At 41.8% G+C, this 22,330-nt stretch overlaps 1 protein-coding gene across 7 annotated transcripts in view; it reads right to left on the minus strand.

Moving 5' to 3' along the window:
- Positions 1 to 3,808, minus strand: part of TRAF3 (TNF receptor associated factor 3) — a 171,647-nt gene extending 167,839 nt beyond the window's left edge. For 2 of the 7 annotated variants that reach the window (XM_043983785.1, XM_043983786.1), the window contains exons 1-2: positions 3,577 to 3,807; positions 3,029 to 3,273 (exon numbers count right to left, since the gene is read on the minus strand). The gene's annotated coding sequence lies outside the window, so the exon portion shown is untranslated. Of the gene's footprint in view, positions 1 to 3,028; positions 3,298 to 3,576 lie in introns of all 7 variants that reach the window. The other 5 variants (XM_043983790.1, XM_043983791.1, XM_043983792.1 and 2 more) reach the window with 4 other exon arrangements.
- Between the last annotated feature and the right edge of the window lie 18,522 nt (positions 3,809 to 22,330).

Consider the following 22,330-nt stretch of genomic DNA (forward strand, 5'->3'; position numbering starts at 1 on the left):
TAGTTGTGCCATAAAAAACAATGAATATGAAGAATTTGTAGAAATTTTTTAAAAAGAACTGATGAAGTGATATAAAGCAAAACCAGAACAATGTACACAGTGATTAATGTCGATGAAAAGAGCACCAAAACAAAGCCAAATTCAGAAAAACTATAATGACCAACATTTGCCCCATAGAACAGATTATAAAAGAACTCCCTCCTTTTGATAAGGGGTAGTAGGGGGACTAAGGATATAGAAGGTTGATGACCTGTCAGTTGATTTAACTTTTTTTTCTTTTTCTTTTTTTTTTTTTTTAATAGCGAATCATTCCATGGCAGTGATGTAAGGAGGAGCTTTAGTTGGAAATGACTGATGCAAAAACAAAAGACATCAATAAAACTTTTTTTTTAATGACCCAGGGTAGTCTTGCTTCTATAGAAATGATACATAGTCTTCAAACATGAGAGTATAGCTTCTGAGCTAAGAGTTCTTAAATTGACCAATGCAATCAAATTTCAGCTATTGCGTAACATTTGATAGGTTGGATCACATACTGTTCTTGTTATATCAAGATGGGAAAATAGAGATGAACAACTTTAACACAATCTCCTTTCTTTGGTCTAACTCAGACTTGCAACACAGTAACAGTTAAATCTCTCAAAGAATTTTCCAATATAAAAATAGTATTTGAAAGAAAAAAGCCTTTTTTTAGCAATTATTAATACCCTTTTACATTTCAATTAGTATATTTATTTTAATAGTAACCCAAAACATACTACTCCAAATTTTTTTTCATAAGAGTGATTTAAGATTTCTCATAGGGATTCATAACAAAAAACCCCTGTAATACAATATTCCTATTTATGAAATCTGTCTAACAGAGGTCAGTGTCAGTAATGAAATAGTATTTATAATTATGTCTATGAAAAGGGGAAGGGTTAAGGGAAGGAGGAAAGCTTACGGAATAAACTGTAGTTCCTTAGTTTAAATCCATCATTTAAAGACATGAACAATAATGTTATTTTGGTGGGATTAACAAACCATTGGTTCCCTTCTATTGTCTATTTCCATCGGAATATCTTGATAACCCTCTCACTGATCAAGAGTCTTCTTAGGGAATTGGAAGACATACAAATAAAATAAACTGGTCTCCTTTCCTATCACAGAAAAATGTCCAATGTATGCTTAAAAAACACCATCACTATGCTGGAATTCTTTCTGGCTGCTATTTGGTATCCTATATTATAGGATATGACAGCTGGAACAGATTACTCTTCAGTGAGATGCCTTACATTGTAAACCACAACCCTGATAAGGTTTGATTTTAACTAGTGATGCTAAAATTCAAAGTCTGTCAGTATTTCCATAATAAGCCCCTATTCTCAGGGGTTTCCAATCTGGCCATAAAATTTTCCTATTTTGGCATTAGTGTGGCTTATTTTGTTTCAGTCTAGGAATGGCAAGGCTTCGGGTGTGTGTTTTAATTCAAATTTAAATTCTTAAGGATATTTTTATAAGCAGAACATAACTAGGTAAGTGTTTTCCTTTAAGTTGTTTTTTCATTCACTTAAATTGAGGATGACTTTATACTATTTTATCAATTTCTCCCTATTATCTGATCAAGCCTTTTTAAATAAGAAAATTTTTAAAGATTCCATTTACAAAACTAGCGGATTTTAAAATGGCATATCAGTGCACACAATTTCTTCACATAACAATTAAATCATTGCCAAAACCAAGATTACAGAAACCAGCGTCTTCCAAGGTTTTACTCCTAATATGTATTCACAGCATATGTTGAAAAATAATGGCTCCTCTTCAGTTGTATGCTGTGAATGTAAATTAAGAAAAGCATACAATGTGCTAAATCCTGCTTTCTTATAATGTCTATAAAAATAGAATACACCCAATTTCTGGCTGTAAATTCATTCTAAGATGAATGTAAACATTTCAAAAACAATTTCCCCTTTGGCTGACCATTAACCATTTGAGGATATATTGGAATCCTAAGCATGTCCTTGGGACTCTGTACTCAATCATTTTTTACTCCTTTAAAAAAATTAATTTGAGATAATTTTAAGCAGTGAAAATTATTCCAAAGGTCTAAATATCAACTAGACATCCCAAAAGGGGCTGAGTTTCATTAATATGTAATCAATAGGTTGGCACCTCAAGATGGAGCTGGAAATGAAGTAGTAGGAATAACTGTGATCATCATTGCTTTGGGGGATTTCATTAATATCAACTGAAGATAAAATTTTGCAAGCTATCTGTAACTGTATTACAGTACTTTTCTATCTTACAGGCCACTGCAGTTTTCTGATTATGAATCAGTCAGAGGTTCATCTGCAGAGGAATGACTCAGTATAAACTTTAAAATAATGGCTTAAAAAAAACCCTAAACTCAACCAGGGTAAGTACATTCATGAATTTAAATGCTTTTGAATGGAGTATCTCTTTTTCAGGGCTGCATAATTTTATCCCTCTCAGCACACAGAACACTGATTTTAAGAGAGAGAAAAGAAAATCACATACAATAAGGCCTTGGAATCATTTTCTTGAAAGCTGAGGGGAAAAAAAAAAAAAAAAGATTCTTCTATGCTGACCAGGTGCAACCGTCCACACTGAAACATTCTGCGGATTTTCCATGAGGGGAAAATCCAGATCACATTAGAATGCATTCTTTAATGTAATTCTACTGCCTCTAAGTAGCTAAGAGCAAATTATTTAAGAGAAAAAGCCATAAATAGTGCCTTAACCCCAAGACATTTCCAAAGGAATAACATCTTTCTCTTACAAAGTTTTTCAAAGTTAGATTAAAGTGTTTTTAGTCTCCGGTAGGAAGAGAATAGTAGAGGAAGAGGTGGCCGAAACTTCTTTTAAAGCCCCATAACCCACTCATTCCCGGCTACATTAGGAAATACTGAACTGGACAGAGGTTTCCATAAAATATAACGCCAAATTAAGGCAAGAACACACACACACACACACACACACACACACACACAGAATTGCCATGGGAGTCCTGGGCCACGGTAATACTTACTGATCCATCCTTTCTGCAGCAGCAGCAGTGCCGGCACCAGGGAAATGCCGATCAGTTTGGGGGCCCGCGGCTGTAATGTCGCCCCACTGAGAAGCCCGAGTTTTGCCTGGGCAGCAACAGGGCAGGCAGCGCTGGGAAGAGGGTCTAAAGCCCAAGCCTCCAGCAGCAGGATCAGCAACCACAGCAGTAGCAGCAGCAAGGCAAGAGATGAGGATCAGGAGCAGCCACAATCTTGAAGCAAGAAGCTAAAGAGAGCAGCAAGGGCACAGCTTGGGGGGGAGGGAGAGGGAGGGAAAAAGGGAGGGGGCGGGGGGGGGGAGAGGGAAGGAGAGGGAGGGAGGGAGTCTGAAAAAGCTGCAGAAGCAAGTGCCCCGGCCACACCGGGGGAAGGTGGCTGCCCCGCCTCCCCCCTCCCTCAACACGCCCACCCCCCCTCCCTACAGCGTAGCAAAGCAACGTGGAAGAACACTCAAACCAACCCCCTCCACTTTCTCAGGGGTCCCCCCCTCCCCTTCCTCCTCCCCTTTCCCCCAGTTTTTCCCCCTTACCCAAGACTGATAGATCTGCCACCGGCTAGGGCTCCTCAAAGCCACTGGTCGCTTAGGGAAGCCAAGTGGGTCCTGCTCCCCCTTCCGCACCCTCCTCCTCCCCCTTCAGCCCCATCTCGCAGGCGGGTGGGCTGGGCTGAGTATGAGGGGTGGGGGGTGCGGTGGGGGAAGGACAGAAGGGAGGAGGAGAAGCAGCAGGGCCAAGTTGAGGGGTGGGGGGAGAGGAGGAGCGGCTGCTGTCCCAGTGGGGAGGAGGAAAAGGAGGGAGTAGGGGGAAGGGGCTGGGGGGAGGGGTGTGAGGTGGTGGGGAGGGGGGGAAGATCTGGGGCTGTAGCCACCGCCGCCGCCGCCGCCGCCGCCGCTGGGGTTGGAAAGTCCCTTCTGTGCTGTAATCCCTCACACAAACACACACACACATACATACATGCATACACACACACACTCACTCACTCACTCACTCACTCACTCACACACACACTCACACACACACACACACACAGACACACCGCACTTCCTCTCTCAGAGCTGGAAATCCCCTTGCTCTGGCCCTGCACTGGAGGCGGCGGCACCCGCGGCTGTCACAGCCCGAGCCAAACTCCGCCCTCTGCGCCGCGGCTCCGCCTACTCGTCTGGCCCCGCCCACTGCACCTGATGCTCACTGGCCCCTCCCCCAAGGGTACTGCTGTTAGCACGGGAGGGGGGAGTGAGTGGTCTGTCTCCCCGCAATACCTAAGCACACACGCATCGATTTCTTTTCTTCTTTACACCATTACCCTTCTCTCCTGTGTATATGGGGAGAGGGGGTGTCCAACACCCCATTTTTTCTTCACACGTTCCCCACCCCCGACAGTTGTGGGTCTATAGTGAGAAAGCTTGCCCCCCACATCGATCCGCAATCCTTCGGGCGGGGGAGGGGGGAAGAGGAGGGGGAATGTTTTAACAACATACATGCACAGCCTTTTTTTTCTTCTCACAGCCATCATCTCGGACACAGCTTTATGTAAATAGAGGAAAGAGGATAAACTGCATGCACACAAGTACATACACACACCCCTTTTCTCCTCATACACCACCTCCTTCCCCACCAGCTAACACGGCACGTGTGTCCATTAGAGTCAATCTGTGTTCACAAGGGGGTTAATTTGGTAGCCTACACACACACACACACACACACACACACACAGAGACACACACACGCACACACGCACGCACGCACTTTTTCTTCTCATAAACCCTCCTCGTTCACGGACACAGGCAGTGTGTCTAGAAGCAAAGCTATGTCCACAAGGGGTTAATTCCCCCCCCCCACACACACACACACATACACACACCATTTTTTCTCCTCAGAAACCCCCTTCCTCTCTCTGGCCACAGCCAGTGTGTCTATGAGAGCAGGATTTGTGAACCAAAAGGCTAGTAATTCAACTGCTCCCTCTCCCCACTTCATACACACACACACACATACACACATACACACTCGAGCCCCTTTGGCAGGACTTCATATGCCCCTTTCCGAGGCACTCGCAGACACAGAGGGCCTGTGTCCACGAGGAAGGCCGCCCCCTTCTCACTCACACACACACACACACACACACACACACACACACACACACACCCTTTTCTCTTCATAAACCCCATTCCTCCCTTCTAGACCCCGCCTGCGTGTCTAGGAAAAGGGGCCCTCTGTCCACGGGGGCGGGGTGGTAATTTGGATGCCCCCCTTCACACATACTCAGATACACCCACTCTCTTCTCTTCATACTCTGTCCTCTTCTCATGAGAAGAGGATCTGTGTGTGTTGGGGCGGGGGGGGGGGGGGGCGGGGCGGTAATCTAGCTGCCTCCCCTAGCGCTTGCACATACTCTTTTCTTACACCTCTTCCCCCCAGCTTGTCTGTGAAGGACCTAAGCGTATTGAGGGGGGGGGGGCAGAATCTGGCTGCCCCCCTCCCTCGCGCACACCTCTCACTCTCTCTCTCTCTCTCTCTCTCTCTCTCTCACACACACACACACACACACACACACACACACACACACACACACACACTTTTCTCCTGTATATCTAAGAGAAGAGTGTTGGGGGCGGGGGGGGGAGTGCATACTGTGGCCGCCCCCCACCCCCACCCTTACGCGCGCGCGCCGCGTCCCTGGGGCCCGGGACAGCCTCAGTTGCTAAGGCCTCCCGCCTGGCGCCAGCCCGGCCCTTAGCAACAGGCGGCGGGGCGGGAAGCGCCGGGCCCGCCGAGGGGGCGGCCCCTGCGGCCCCGGATTTAGACTCTCGGCTCCGGTGGCCTCAGCTGCCCCGGGGCCAGGCCATGGGGTGGGGGGGGGAGGGGGCCGCTTTTCTGCTTGCCCCTTCTCCGCCAGCGCCGCGCCAGCCCCTGAATTAAACCTGCCGCCGGCGCGTCTCCCTGGCGGCCAGCGCCGCGGCCGGCCAGCCCCTTTCTCCCGCAGCAGGATTTAAAATGTCGCGCGCCATCCCCACCCCCACCCCGTGCCCCCTCGCTTGTGTCCCTGGGTTCCACCGACTTACTCCTTTGTATCCCTCTTCAATCGCCCCCCACCCCATATCGTATTTTATGTAGCCATTACAATCCAACAAATATGTTTCTCAGGGTGGCCACCCCGGCCTAAAACGATGGGGCTGGAAATGTGCACGCGTGCTCTCTTCTCCACCTTCCTTCCCAGGTCAAAAAGGCACGGTCGCGGGCGCGAGAGCCTGAGATTTTTCCACAAAGTGGGAAGTGAATGACATCACTCCACTCTAAAGTGAAGGGGGGAGGGGTGCTGGGATAGGGGGTGGGGGTGCAGGTTGAACCTAACCAACCAGGCTGTCACTTCGTAGGAGCCTGCAGAGGCACAAAACCTCTGCCTGGCTGTGCAGTCAGGGGAAGGCGGGGAGAAGTCCCAGAAGCTGACTCATTAGAAATAGGTTACTGGCTGTTGTTGCTGCTGACTATTTTCAGTCTCTAGTTTTGGTTTCCATCTCCACCCCTTGCGTAGTAAGCATGCAGGTGAGCCCCTCTTCCCTGGTTCATGGGGCACTGAGGGGTGAAAAGGGAAGTGCTTCTAGATGAGAGAACACAGGGTCCAAGAGGAGAAGGGAACGAGATAACTAGACTGCACCTAGACCTGGAGAGGCCCTACATTCCTGCAGATCCTGTAGGGAAGCAGGGTGCACCAAGGAACTAAGCCAGACAAAGATGCAGAGGGACAGTGAGCACACTTAGTGACTACAAATGAGGAGGAAGAAGTACAAGCAGATCACTATGTATCTACAGTTTCTGTCCATCTAAAGATCCGAGAGAGAGACAGAGAGAGAGACAGAGAGAGAACCTCAATCAAAAGTGACGTGATTGGGAGCCTGGCAGACAGAGACCAGGCCACATAATATCTTAGCTCAGAATGAATACTGACCCTAAGAGAATAAAAGTTCTCATTACCTGGCCACAGTGGAAGAATTATCAGGAAGTGAAGCCATTTCTGGGGTTTAGTGGCTATGGTGAGAAATTTATGAAGAACACTGTCATCATTGCAAAGACTCTCAATGATTTCATACATAGATATGTGTGACTGGGAAGAACCATAAACAGGAGGGCCAAAATAAACACTAGACTAGACCTTCTTGGCATCTTTTGGACATCACTAGGATGAGAAATGTGAAAAGATCTTTAAGGACTTGGATAGCTACCTCAAACATGCACCACTGTTGGTATTTGCTGACCCAAGCAAGCTCTTTGTGTTAAAGGGAACCATCTGAACTGAGAAATAATCTTGCCTTAACATTAGTCTGGCAGTGAGTCATGTGGACAGTATGGGTTCTAGGAAAGTGAGAGGAAAGATGGACTCTAGTATTCCCAAGTTCTGCCTACAGGGAAGATGAGAACTTTTTTGACTGCCTTTGAAAACAGTTATGAACTCTGGTATGTTTGAACAAATACAACCTTTCTTATATTAGATGTCTTATTAGTCTGAGTGCCTTACAGAGAAACTGAGGCTTATTTTTCTAAGAAGAAAATAAGCCAGGGCAGCTAGGTGGTGTAGTGGATAAAGCACCAGCCCTGGATTCAGGAGGACCTGAGTTCAAATCCAGCCTCAGACACTTGACACTTAATAGCTGTGTTACCCTGGGCAAGTTACTTAACCCTCATTGCCATAGATAGATAGATAGATAGATAGATAGATAGATAGATAGATAGATAGATAGATAGATAGATAGATAGATAGATAGATAGATAGATAGATAGATAGATAGATAGATAGATAGATAGATAGATAAAAAGCCAAATACTGATGTTACCAGATTTTCACTGGTTGGAAATATGACAGATTTTTTTTTTAGTAAAATATCAGATACTATTACAAACAAGATGCTAATATTCCCAGGATTTCTGTGTGTGTGTGTGTGTGTGTGTGTGTGTGTGAGAGAGAGAGAGAGAGAGAGAGAGAGAGAGAGAGAGAGAGAGAGAGAGAGAGAGAGAGAGAGAGAAAGAAAGAGAGAGAGAAAGAGAAAGGTGGGAGGTCACAAGCTAGAGAGACTTTTGTGAGAAATTATCTAATCCTGTCAGGAGCTGAACATAACTAATACACAGATTACATTTGAGGGGGTTTGTGCAGAATCAGTGATGGTAGGGAGGGGTTATTTGGCAGACTTCCAATTATCACTCTTGTGAGCAACAACAAAGATATGAGCCTAAGGAAAACGGTACCATTGTGCATTATTGTGTGTATATGGGGGTAAAAGACTAGTGTGTCTTTTCATTTGCTAGAAGGCTGATGTACAGTGACAGCTATGGATCAATTGTTAATTTGGGGAATAATGATACTAATAGCTTGCATTTACATGGCATTTTAAGGTTTGCAAAGCAATTTAGAAGTATCATCTTATTTTATCCTCAAAAAATCCCTGTGAGGTAGGTACTATTATTATTTTACAGATGAGGAAACTGAGGCAGTCAGTCATTAAGTGGTATGCCCAGGGTCATACAACTAATAAGTATCTGAGGCAAAATTTGAACTGGCGTCTTTCTGACTCCATGTCTAGAGCCATCTACTGTGCCACCATAGCTACCTAAGGTAGAAAGCAGAAAGCCTGTGGAGTGGGACAAAAGCACCACACAAGATCCTTGCATAAGACCTTGGACTCTTTAGGAGTGAAATACTGGGAAAGGTCTTCCAGATGAAGGACAGAGAGAGGACAATATAGCTGCTGCTTAGGTCGAACTGCCTAAAGCTATGAAGTCATCCCAGGTACATGAAGGATTTCAATTAAAAAAATATTTGTTAAGCTATCAACTAATCAACTAAATAAATCAATAAAACAAATGTTTATTCTGTGCCTACTATGTGCCAATCACTGTGCTAGGCCCCAGGAACACAAGTAAATTCATTCTTCACAATTAATTTCCATTCCAGATTGGGAGATAAGTACATATAGAAATATGTATATGCTATACATCATAAATATAAAGTTAATAAACATGAATATACACAAAGTAGTTAAATACAAGGTAGTTGGAGAGGGAGAGCACTAGTAATTGGGAGGATCCAAAAAGGCTTCCTGCAAAAGATAGCACATGAGCTGCCTTCTTAAAGGAAAATAGGTACTCTGTGAGAAAGAAGGAAGGAGGGAATATTTCCCAGGTATGGGGGATTGCTTTGGGAAATGGAGTGTTCTGTGTGAAGAACAGGCAGAAGACCAGTTTGGCTAGATCACAGATGGCAGGAGGGAGAATAACATTGAACGGAACTGAAAAGATAGGGCAGGGCCAGGTTGTATAGGGCTTTAAAAGCTAAAGGTAGTAAGAAGTCACTGGAGTTGGTTAATTAGGGAAGTCACATAGTCAAATATACACTTAAGGAAAATTACTTTGGCTAGACTGGAGGGGTGAGAGTTTTGAGATTAGGAGAACAGTCAGGAGGCCATTGAGGTAATCCAGGTGAGAGGGGATGTAAGTCTGAACTAAGGTGGTATGAGGATAGAGCAGGGGTCAAGGTAGAAATGGAAAGATTGATCAACTGATCAGATGTAGAGAGTGAGGCATCAAGGATAATGCTGAGATTACAAACCTGAGACACTTGGAAGGGATGGTCATGCTTTCAATAGAAATAGAGTTTAAGGGGGCAGCTAGGTGGCACAGTGGATAAAGCACCAGCCCTGGATTCGGGAAGACCTAAGTTCAAATCTGGCCTCAGACACTTGACACTTACTAGCTGTGTGACCTTGGGCAAGTCACTTAACTTGCCCCCCCACACACACACACGGAAAAAAAGAGAAAGAAATACAGTTTAGAAGAGGGGAGAATTTGGGGGGAAAGATAGTAAGTTTAGTTTTAGATACTTTGGGCTTAAGATGTGTAACGATTGGAATGACGCTACCTGCTGGAGACTTACTGTATAAAAGCTCCACCATGAGGAGAAGGCCTCTGAGGGCAAATCATGCCGTCATGGTCCTTAGCGTCAGGAAGTGACGTTTGCTCTTGGGTACTGTCTATCAAGGCTACCAGCCAATCAACTTGAGGAGCCTCCCATTTCTGGGAGGAGGACACAAAGTAGGAAGCTGACACTGGTGGAGGGGTTCTGTCTCTTTGGTTCCTGAACTCACCATGGTGGGTCGGATGATGGGGTCTCTTAGAAATAGTTAGATTTTTACCTTTCTCTTGGATCCTAATGCTCTGTAATAAATACTTAAACACTTAAATACTCTTGATAAAGCTTATCATTTATTGGCGACCACTCATTAGATTTTAGATAGTATAGATCCAGGGCTGAAACCTGGGAGAAAGTAAGACTAGATTGATAGATAGATAGATAAATAGATAGATAGGTAGATAGATGATAGAGCTGGCAATCATCTGCATGGAATTGATAGCTAAACCCAAGGGGGCTGGTTAAATTATCAAGAGAGTATAGGAGGCAGCTAGGTGGTGTACTGGATAAAGCACCAGCCCTAGATTCAGGAGGACCTGGGTTCAAATTTGGCCTCAGACACTTGACACTTACTAGCTGTGTGACCCTGGGCAAATCACTTAACCCTCAGTGCCCCCCCCCAAATAGAGTATAGGAGGAGAAAAAAAGAGGCCCAGGACAGAAGCTTGGGAGATACACCCATAGTTAGGAGATGTGATGCAGATGATGAGCAAGTAAAGGAGAGGAACTTCTATGTATAAGACACCATGCTAGGTGCTAGAGATTTTAAAAAAAGAAGAAGAAATGATCCCTGCCCTCAAAGAAATTATCCTGTACTAGGAAAGATATCTGTAAAAGGGAGTGCTTGAAGACTGGTTGCTAGAAGTTCTATTTCTGACTAGTACTTTCCAAGTAGAACGAGATTTCTCATAGAGGAAGGATGGAAAACATGAAGGGCATGGCCATGGAGAGTCTACAACCATTATCAATATTTGCTGATTGATAAAAATGAAACCTATTCCGTGTTAATTGAAAAAAAATTGAAGGAAAATGGAACATCTTCCCCTTTGTCTGGCAACTTAATGTCACCAAAGTTAGAGACCTAGACAGTGGGATAGATTGTCAAGCCTAAGGCTACCTGCTATGTACCATCACAATTATTCTCACCGGGAAAGTGTACCTTTCCCTAGAGAAAAAGCCTTCACACAGTAACTGGGACATGCCACATAGATGCTGCAGGCATGTCAGGCACCAAATGCAGAAAAACATAAGCAATTTTTAGAGAATCCCAGAGGAACTAACCTTTGACATTCTACTCACCTTAAAGATGGAACACCCCTCAGTTAAGGCAATCAAATGTTTGTGAGTGTTGGCAAGATAATTTGATGGCACTGGAAGTTCAGAGGATATTTACAATAGGCCCCTAGCCACCTGCCAAAGGGAAGGGAGAAAAGGTCTCCAGTTTTGTACAAAGGTCAGAGTGCAAAGAGCTGTTATCCGAGGCACAGTGCCTGTAGACTGTAAGTCTACATGGTGAACTCATTGTGACTATGGCTTCTGTGAGAACAGCCCTCCTGATCAGGGCAGATTAGGGAGAGAGCATACTGACAAAGAGGCTATAGGATGATCCTAGGAGTCCCCAAGGGACTCCCTAAGGTATAGAGTACAGAGACTGAAACAGAGACTAAAACACAATGTACAGACCTCACTGAAGTAGTTTGACAGGACCACTGCCTGTCTGTTGCAACACTGTTCAGTCACTCTTCTCTGAGGAGCAAGGAGACTTGAGTTTAGAGGTTGAGGATACCTGTTCAGAAAGAATGCTGAAAGAGTACACTTGAAGGGCCTGGGCAGTACAAATACTCTATTTGTAAAAATAAAATAATAGAATAGAATAAAATAAAATAAAATATTTTTAAATGTCCTTATCCATATTGGATGTACTTGAGAAGAATTTGCCCTTGGTCTTCTGGAAGCCAAAGTCCACTGGTTAGTTGCCAGGAAATGGGCTTTGGACCAAAGACAAGAGGAACCCCCAGCACCCTGAGAAATTAATCCTTGTCTCACTATTCATTTGTCCCTGGGTCTGATTTAGCAGACTTTATAACAGTGACAGAGAATTAAAGATGTGGATTATCCTGCTGTGAGGGTCAAAAGATCTTCAGTAACAATCCTTCCGGTCATTTAGCAAAGAAAATCTGCTGAAAATCTGAGGTACCCCTCCAGTTTCTGAACTTCGAGTCCTTCTGGACTACCCATATCAGGACTCATATCATAGCACTCTCAGAATTTTCCAGGTCACCCTTGCATGTTCAGACCCTGACAATTTTTCTGAAGTTTCTCCTGCAGGAACTTGTTCCGATGACCATTCCTCCCTCTTGCTTTTCCTTAATTTCTTCCTATCCATTGGCCCCTTCCCTGCTACCTACAAATATGCTTAGTCTGCTCCATCCTTTAAAAATTTTAACTTGACCCCTTCCTTCCCCCCCGCCCAGTTATATCTTTTCCTGACTAACTCTTCTAGGAAGAATAATTTACAGTAGGAGCTTCCACATACTCAATACCCACTCAATTTTCTATTCCTTGCAATCTCACTTCAGTGCCACTGCTCCACTGAAACTGCTCTCTGCAAGGTTATCAGCAATGTGTACTGTTAAATCTGATGACCTTTACTCCATCCTCTTCCTCCTTTACTCTCTACAGATTTTAAGCCTGTACCACTCCCTCCACTTGTGCCTTCTGTCCTCCATTGGCTCCTCTGATCTCTCCTGCTCCTCTTCCTGCTGTATCATCCTCAATCTCCTGCCTCCTTAGCCTGGCTCTGTCTTATGCCTCTGTCTTGCATCCCCTTCTGGTGACATTCTCTATTTTCTGTTTTTCCCTCAGTGACCTTTTTTTTTTCCCCTCAGGGCAATGAGGGTTAAGTGACTTGCCCAGGGTCACACAGCTAGTTTAGTGTCAAGTGTCTGGGGCTGGATTTGAACTCAGGTCCTCCTGAATCCAAGGCCAGTGCTTTATCCACTGCACCACCTAGTTGCCCCCACCTCAGTGATCTTTACTCTCATGTGTTCAAATATCCCCGTCCTGCAGATAAGTCCGAATCTATATATTTAGCCCTCTCTTAAACTACAAACCTGCATTGTAAGCTGTGTGCTATACATTTTCTCCTGGATGTCCTAGAGGTATGTCAAACTCAATATGTCCAAAACAGAATTCATTCCCTTCTTCCTAAGCCTGCCTGTGGGCTCAACTTCCCTATTTCTATTGAGAGCACTGCAATCCTCCTGGAGTTATTTGTAACTTTGGAGTCATCCTGAACTGTTTTCTCTCCTTGTCCCCTACATTTCCAATCAATCACCACCTCCATAACATCTCTCACATCCATCCTCTACTCTCTATGGACCTAGAGGCTATTCAAATTTAGTTGGACACTCCCCATGTCTCACCTAGACCTCCAAAATAAGCCCCTCATTGTTGTTCCTGATTCTAGTCTTTCCTCTCCAAAATCATCTTCCTTAGGCATAGGCCTGACTGTTGCTCTCTTGTTCAAAAAGCTTCAATGGCTCCCTATTACCCATGGGATGAAACACAAACTCCTAAACCCAGTATTTAAGACTTCCACACTGGGGCAACTAGGTGGCACAGTGGATAGAGCACCGGCCCTGGATTCAGGAGGACCTGAGTTCAAATCCAGCCTCAGACACTTAGCACTTACTAGCTGTGCAACCCTGGGCAAATCACTTAACCCCAATTGCCTCACTAAAAAAACAACAACAAAATAAAAGATTTCCACACAATCTTGCTCCAAAGTACTTTTCCAACCTTATTTCATATTGTTTCCTTTTATGAACTCTACATTTCCAGCATATTTGACCATCTCCTGAACTTAGCACTTCAATTCCCACCTCTGCTCTTCCTCTCTCAGATTGATTTTTTTTTTTGACCAGGTAAAAGAGGCCATTCTTTGCCTCATTTTTTACCTAGACTTAATCACCGAATGGGCATTGCCTCAGACAAACTGAGACCTGAAAAAGACCTTAGCTTAAAGAGTCCAAAGTCTCACCACTTCATCTAGGCCCTTCCCCAGTCATCCTGATCTATATCTTGCCACTGGACCCAAATGGTTCTGGAGGATAGAGCAAGGTGGGTGACTTTGCACAGCCCTACCTCACTTAAATCCAATTCACTTGCAAGTTAGGACATCACCTTCCTGATATCATTGGTCCTTTTCGATAATTAAGGAAAAACAACAATGGTTATATCTGATTCTTCAGTTCTTATATCTTTATTACTCTGGGAAGAGAGTCTTTTTAGGGTATCATTCTAGAAAGTTCAGGGAATATTCTGAAGGTGCCACATTGTTCCAACTTCTGTGTTCCCCAACAGTCTCCAGAAGGCCCATACAACTGATGAGGGAAGAAAGTTGCCATATAAAGAATCAGCAGGGGGATGGGGTGCAGCTAGGTGGCACAGTAGATAAAGCATGGGCCCTGGATTCAGGAGGACTTGAGTTCAAATCCGGCCTCAGACACTTGACACTTACTAGCTGTGTGACCCTGGCCAATCATTTAACCCTTATTGCCCTGCAAAAAAAAAAAAAAGAAAGAAAGAAAGAAAGAAAAAAGAAAAAAAAGAATCAGCAGAAAGAATGCCTAAATGTTTTTGTTTTTTGGTTTTTTTTTTTGTTTTGTGGGGCAATGAGGGTTAAGTGACTTGCCCAGGGTCACACAGCTAGTGTCAAGTGTCTGAGGCTGGATTTGAACTCAGGTCCTCCTGAATCCAAGGCCAGTGCTTTATCCACTGCGCCACCTAGCTGCCCCCTAAATGTTTTTAATATTGGGTTTTTAGACATCAGATTGTCAAATTTTGAATGGTTAACTGTTTCTTACTTCTTGTCACTGTTGGCATCTTAAACTGCTTTTAGCACTTAACAAATGTTTCTATGTACCTCAAGTAAACCACCCCAATCTTTTTAAACCATTTTTGTGTCATAGCCCATTTTGGCAGTCTAGAAAAGCCTATTCTCAGAATGGTATTTTTAAATGCATAAAATAACACACATAGGATTCCAATGGAAATCAATTACATTGAACTACAGTTATCAAAATGTTTTTTGAAACAAGTTCACAGGATGAGGAAAAATAGGCACACTAATAAACAGTTGGTGGAGTTGTGAATTGGTTCAGCCTTTCTGGTGAACAATTTGGAACTATGCCAAAAAGGCTATCAAACTGTGTATACCCTTTGATCAAGCAATACCACTACTAGGTCTGTATTCCAAAGAGATCAAAGAGAAAGAAGAAGGACCTATATGTTAAAAAAGATATATTTAAGGGGCAGCTAGATGGCACAGTGGATAGAGCACCGACCCTGGATTCAGAAGGACCTGAGTTCAAATCTGGCCTCAGACACTTAACACTTACTAGCTGTGTGACCCTGGGCAAGTCACTTAACCCCAATTGCCTCACCAAAAAAATAAAAAAGCCTCTAAAAAGATATATTTATAGCAGCTCTTTTGTGATGACAAAGAATTGGAAACTGAGGGGATGTTCATCAATTGGAGAATGGCTGAACAAGTAGCATATGACTGTGACAGAGTACAATTGTTTTCTTTTTTAAAAAACAAAAGTATTTTATTATTTTCCAGTTACATGTAGAGATAGTTTTCAATATTTGTTTTTATAATATTTCCAATTTCCAATTTTTCTCCCTCCTTCCCCCCTCCCCATCTCCTCAAGACAGCAGGTAATCTGATATAGGTTATATAGGTATAATAACATTAAACATATTTCTGCATTAGTCATGTTATAAGAGAAGAATCAGAGCAAAAAGGAAAAACCTCAAAAAAAGAAAAACAACAGCACCAAAAACAAAAGAAATAGTATGGTTCAATCAGCATCCATATTCCACAGTTCCTTTTTTTTTTCTTTCTAGATTTGAAGAGCCTTTTCCATCATGAGTCCTTTGGAACTTTCTTGTACCATCGTATTGGTGAGAAGAATCTAGTCTATCACAGTTGATCAATACATAATGTTGATGATACTGTGTACAATGTTCTTCTGGTTCTGCTCATCTCACTTATCATCAGTTCATGCAAGTCCTTCCAGGTTTCTCTGAACTCCTCCTGCTCATCATTTCTTACAGCACAATAGAATTCCATTACATTCATATACCACAACTTGTTCAGCCATTCCCCAATTGATGGGCAGCCCCTCAATTTCCAATTCCTTGTCACCAAAAAGAGCAGCTATAAATATTTTTGTACATGTGGGTCCTTTTACCTTTTTTATGATCTCTTTAGGAAACAGACCCAAAAAGTGGTATTGCTGGGTCAAAGGGTATGCACAGCTTTATCGCCCTTTGGGCATAATTCCAAATTGCTTTCCAGAATAGTTGGATCAGTTCACAGCTCCACTAACAATGCATTAGTGTTCCAATTTTTCCACAGCTTCTCCAACATTTATTATTTTCCCTTTTTGCCATATTAGCCAATCTGATAGGTGTCAGGTGGTACCTCAGAGTTGTTTTAATTTGTATTTCTCTAATCAATAGTGATTTAGAGCATTTTTTCATATGGCAATAGATAGCTTTGATTTCTTCATCAGAAAACTGCCTGTTCATATCCTTTGACCATTTCTCAATTGGGGAATGACTTGGATTCTTATAAATTTGATTTAGTTCCCTATATATTTTAGAAATGAGGCCTTTATCAGAAGTACTGGTCATAAAAATTGTTTCCCCGCTTTCTGCCTCCCTTCTAATTTTGGATGCATTGCTTCTGTTTGTACAAAAACCTTTTAATTTAATGTAATCAAAATCACCCATTTTGCATTTCATAATATTCTCTATCTCGTTTGGTCATAAACTGTTCTCCTTTCCAAAGATCTGAAAGGTAGACTATTTCTTCCTCTCCTAATTTACCTATGGTATCACCTTTTATGTCTAAATCATGTACCCATTTTGACCTTATTTTAGTATAAGGTGTAAGATGTTGGTCTATGCCTAATCTCTGCCATACTATCTTCCAGTTTTCCCAGCAGTTTTTGTCAAATACTGACTTCTTATCCCAGAAGCTGGAGTCTTTTGGTTTATCAAATAGTAAAGTCATTTACTACTGTGTCTCCTGTGCCTAGTCTATTCCATTGATCCTCCACTCTATTTCTTATCCAGTACCAAATAGTTTTGATGACTGCTGCTTTATAGTAGAGCTTCAGATTTGGTACAGCTAACCCACCTTCCTGTGCATTTTTTTTTCATTATTTCCCTTGATATTCTTGACCTTTTGTTTTTCTAGATGAATTTTGTTGTTATTTTTTCTAGCTCTATAAAATAATTTTAGGTAGTCTGATTGGTATGGCACTGAATAAGTAAATGAGTACAATTGTTTTCTAAGAAATGATGAGGAGGTGGTTTCAGAAAAAAACCTGGCGAGAACTGTATGAACTGACGCAAAGTGAAGTGAGAAGAACTGGGAGAGCATTGTGCACAGTAACAGCAATGTTGTAATGATGATCAACTGTGAAAGACTTGGCTGCTCTGATCAATACAATGATCCAAAACAATCCCCAATGACTCATGATGAGAAAACTGCTATCCACTTTCAGAGAGAAAATTGATGAACTCTGAGTACAAATAGAAGTATAATTTCCCTCATTTTTCTGGTCTTTTTTGTGATATGACTAATATGTTTAGAATGATTTCACCTGTATAATTAATTGATATAATTTTGTTTGTCTTCTCAGTGGGTGAGGGAAGAATAGGAGGAAGTGAGAAAATTTGGAACTCAAAATTAAAAAAGAAAAGAATGTTAAAATAAATAATAAAAATGTAAACATCTAAATTTTTAAAAAAAGTTTGTAGACCTTCAGGTCTATCCTCTGCTCTACCCTGAGGTTGGATTTGGACAAGTTTCATTTTCCCTTCACTACAGTGAGCAAGAAGTGAAGATTTCAAGGAATTGAGAATTTAGTGGTTCTTGAATATATGGAAGATATTAATATAGATTATTCTTCCTGTGAGTTTGGTAGTGAAAGAGAACTTGGAAGGTGGGTGATGAGGGAAATGGGGTCAAATGAAAATCAAATTTGTCTAGATCCAACCTCAGGGTAAAGGAGAAGTTCCTAACCTGGACATATCTTTCAACTTTTAAAAGAATATATTTTGAAAATTATATATGTATAATGTGTATATAGATACATGCATATGTGTCTATACACATATGTGTATGTCTATATATGCATATTTATACATATTTGTGTATATCTATATATGTACCAACACAACATGAAATATATATGAAACATATTTCAATATAATTGGGTTCCTATGTAATCCATAGGACATTCTCATGGAGAAGATATAGGAGGATTTTCACAAGAAATTCATCAAGAAGGTAAGGATCACCAAGATAAGGTCAAAATCAGTACATGAATTAGACATAAAGGGTGATAGCATAAGCAAAGTAGGATAGCAAGGAATGGTTTACCTGTTAGACCTATGGAAATAGGAAGAATTTATGACCAAAGAAGAGATTGTATTACAAGATGTAAAATAGATCATTGTGGTCATATTAAATTAAAAAGGTTTTGCACACACACACACAAAAACACTAATACAACCAAGATTAGAAGGAAAGTGGAAAGCTGGAAAATAACTTTTACAGTGAGTGGCTCTGATAAAGACCTCGTTTCTCAAATACATAGAGAACTGCATCAAATTTGTAAGAATACAAGTCATTCCCCAATTGATAAATGGTTCTCAGACAAGGAAATTAAAGCTATTGATAGTCATATTTAAAAATGCTCTAAATTGCTATTGGTTACAGAAATGCAAATTAAAACAACTCTGAGGTACCACATCACACCTATTAGATTAACTAATATGACAAAAAAGGAAAGTTATATATGTGGGAGGGGATGTGGGAAAATAGGGACACAAATGCACTGTTGGTGGAGTTGTGAACTGATCCAACCATTCTGGAGAGCAATTTGAAACTATGCCCAAAAGACAATAAAACTATGCATGCCTTTTGATCCAGCAATACCACTACAAGGTCTGTATCCCAAAGAAATTTTTTTAAATAGGAAAAGGGCCTATGTATACAAAAATATTTAGGGCAGCTCTTTTTGTAGAGACAAAGAATTGGAAATGGAGGGGATATCCATCAGCTGGGGAATGGCTGAACAAGTTGTGGTATATGAATGTAAGCAAATATCATTGTGCTATAAGAAATGATGAGCAGGATGATTTCAGAAAAACTTACAAAAACTAATTCAAAGTGAAGTGAGCAGAACCAGGAGAACATTATACACAAAAACAGCAATATTGTATGATGATCAGCTGTGAATGATTTTGCTATTCTCAGCAATATGACTGAAGACAATTCCAAAGGAAACATGATGAAAGATGCTATCCACATCCAGAGGAAAACAACCGACAGAGTCTGAATGCATATTGAAGCATATTATTTTTCACTTTCTTTTTTCCCCCCTTTTGGTCTGTTTCTTCTCTCACAACATGTTTTACATGATTACACATATATAACCTATATCAAATTGCTTACCATTTTAGGGAGGAGAGAGATGAGAGAGGGAGGAAGAAAATTTGGAACTCAAAAAAGGTCTTTAAATACATGTTAAAAATTATCTTTTACTAGCTGTGTGACCCTGGGCAAGTCACTTAACTCCCATTGCCTGTAAAAAAAAAACAAACCAAAAACAAACAAAACAAAACAAAAAATTATCTTTACATGTAATTGGGGAAAAATAGATTTTTTTAGAAGGCCAAGATCTTTTCAAATATGACTCTTGGGGCAGCTAGGTGGCTCAGTGGATAGAGCACTGGCCCTGGAGTCAGGAGGACCTGGGTTCAAATGTGGCCTCAGACACATAAAACTTACTAGCTGTGTGACCCTGGGCAAGTCACTTAACCCCAATTGCCACACTAAAAAAAAAAAAACCAAATCAAATATAACTCTTATGATCCTGTAGTTTTTGACAGCCATCCTAGAAAAGTACTTTCATGAAAATGGAGATCCTAGGAACCATCTGAAATCAGTGGCAATATCATGGTCTGTATGCCTCAACTCTAGTGATGTATGGGGAAAGACTGGAAAGCTTAGGATGTTTGAGGATTATTAAACCCTGAATAAGAGAACTTAAGTGGCTCAGATACAGCATATCCCAGATTCAGAATGCCTGGATTTTATTTGGGTAGTCAGTGATTATAAGTTTGGGACCTGAATAGCAAGTACCCATGGTAGAGAAAGATGAGAAGGCAACCTTCATCTGTTCAGTAGGTATCCTACTAATTTGAGCACATGCCCCAAGGGATTTCTATGGGCCCAATATTTTTTAGCCTTAGTGGATAAGGTGGCAAGTGATGTTATCATCATAATCATAATTGCTGATATTCATATAACTTTGTGACTGGTAAAGTCCTTTGTATGCATTGTTTCATTTGAGTCTTATGAAAATAGCATAAAGTAAATACTACAAGTATTCTTATTAGCATTTTATTGATGATTTTACACAATGCTCCCTCTCATGAATATGAACTACTGGAGAGGTGTTGGTTTATCTGGATTTAATTGATTTGGAACAGAGGTTGTGGAAGAGTTAAGGACAGACTGCTAGGGGTGTTAAATCAGAATCAGTTCTAACCAGGCTCTGTCAACAGGGAGGTAAATACTGACTCTGAGAAAACAGAAGTCATGGTCACCTGGCCACAAACACAAGAGTCATCAGGAAATGAAAACATTTCTGGGGATAGGTGGCTATGATCAAAGATTGGGGGGCGGGGCGGGATTTAAATCACTGTGAAGAATGATTGAAATCAATGAGGCCATCAAGACGAAACATAGGATATAAGGTTGAAAGGAGCCAGAAGCAAAAGGGACTGGAGGAGCCAACCAGATTGGATGCCTTTGTACATTTTCAGGTTTCTGGGAGGAGAAATGTGAAGGAGATCTTCAAGGACTTGGCTACTTAGTTAAAACATACACCAAGGTTGATATTTATTAGTGTCAGCAAGCTCTATATGTTATCCCCAGACACTAGCCAAGATGGCCTGGGAAAAGTATTGTGCCAGAAAACTGATGCCTACTACAAGTTCTTTTCTGAGAGTAATGATTGTTATTCCAAATAAGAATTGGAGTTTTTGGCCTTAAAGTAGGCTATTACTGCAAATTTGAGGGGTGGGGAATATGGTTGTTCAGGGAAGACTAGTACCTCTGATACTAGTGAGGCTGCTCTCCATCTGTTTATGGGCCAAAGACTTATGGGTGCATGTCAACTACTCAGTGCTCATGGAGCCACATTGACTAGCGATAAGAACTAATCCCTCCATAATGTTCTCAACTAACCAGCATCAAGCAATGCTGAAGCCATTGACCATTTACCTCTGGTGGAAGTCAATCCCTCTCTAGCTGAACTTCCACCTGAAGATGTTTTGAATGCCATTAGGCTCCTCTTGTGTGGCAAAGTGCCTGGTGCTGATTCTATTCCAGCTGAGATTTACGAGGCAGGGGGTACACTGCTCATACAAAAGCTAATGGAAATCTTCCAAGTTATATGGCAAAAGGAGGTTATCCCCCGGGAGTTTAAGTATCACTCCATTGTTTTTCTGGGAGAATTAAAGGAAGCAACCTCATTAGACATATTTTTGCAGAACTTTAAATAGCCAAACACTATATGATTGAGCTTCTGAGTTTCAGTATAGGTGAGTCCAAGCCTAGAGCCAGAAGTGGAGGAGCAATCCATACCCTGAAAAGGAATTTCTCATGAATAAGGAGGAGAGTTCTTCTCTCTTCCCTTCTCCCCCACACCCATTGGCCATATTTGTTTTGAAGCAGAATTATGTTACCAGTAGGAGACACCAAAGTTCAGCAGGGAGCAGAGACAAAAACTCCCACAAAAGCAATACCTCAAGGGAGAAAGCAACTTCTAATACTGAGGCCTTTGGCAGCTGAGAAGTCTCAAAAGAGAGGACTAACTCAAGCAATCGAGAATTATGCTTTAGACATGACTAACGTAGAAATATGTTCAATGTGATTGTACATATATAACCTATATCAGATTGCTTGCTATCTCGGGGAGGGGGAAGGGAGGGGACGGAGGGAGAAAAATTTGAAATGAGAAATCTTAAAAAAAAACAAATGTTTAAAACTATCTCTACATGTAACTGGAAAATAATAAAATACTTTTTATAAAAAAAAAGAATCATTCTTTAGAGAGAATCAGAGCCTGGGAGTCCAGCTGATCTACCCATCCAGCAGAAATGCTATTATAAAGATGCAGCTTTGTGATGACTATACAAGAGAGGAAGGATTTCTAGGCCCTGTAGCAGTA

The sequence above is a fragment of the Dromiciops gliroides genome, chromosome 2 (genome assembly GCF_019393635.1).
Source record: "Dromiciops gliroides isolate mDroGli1 chromosome 2, mDroGli1.pri, whole genome shotgun sequence".
Lineage (NCBI taxonomy): Eukaryota > Metazoa > Chordata > Mammalia > Microbiotheria > Microbiotheriidae > Dromiciops > Dromiciops gliroides.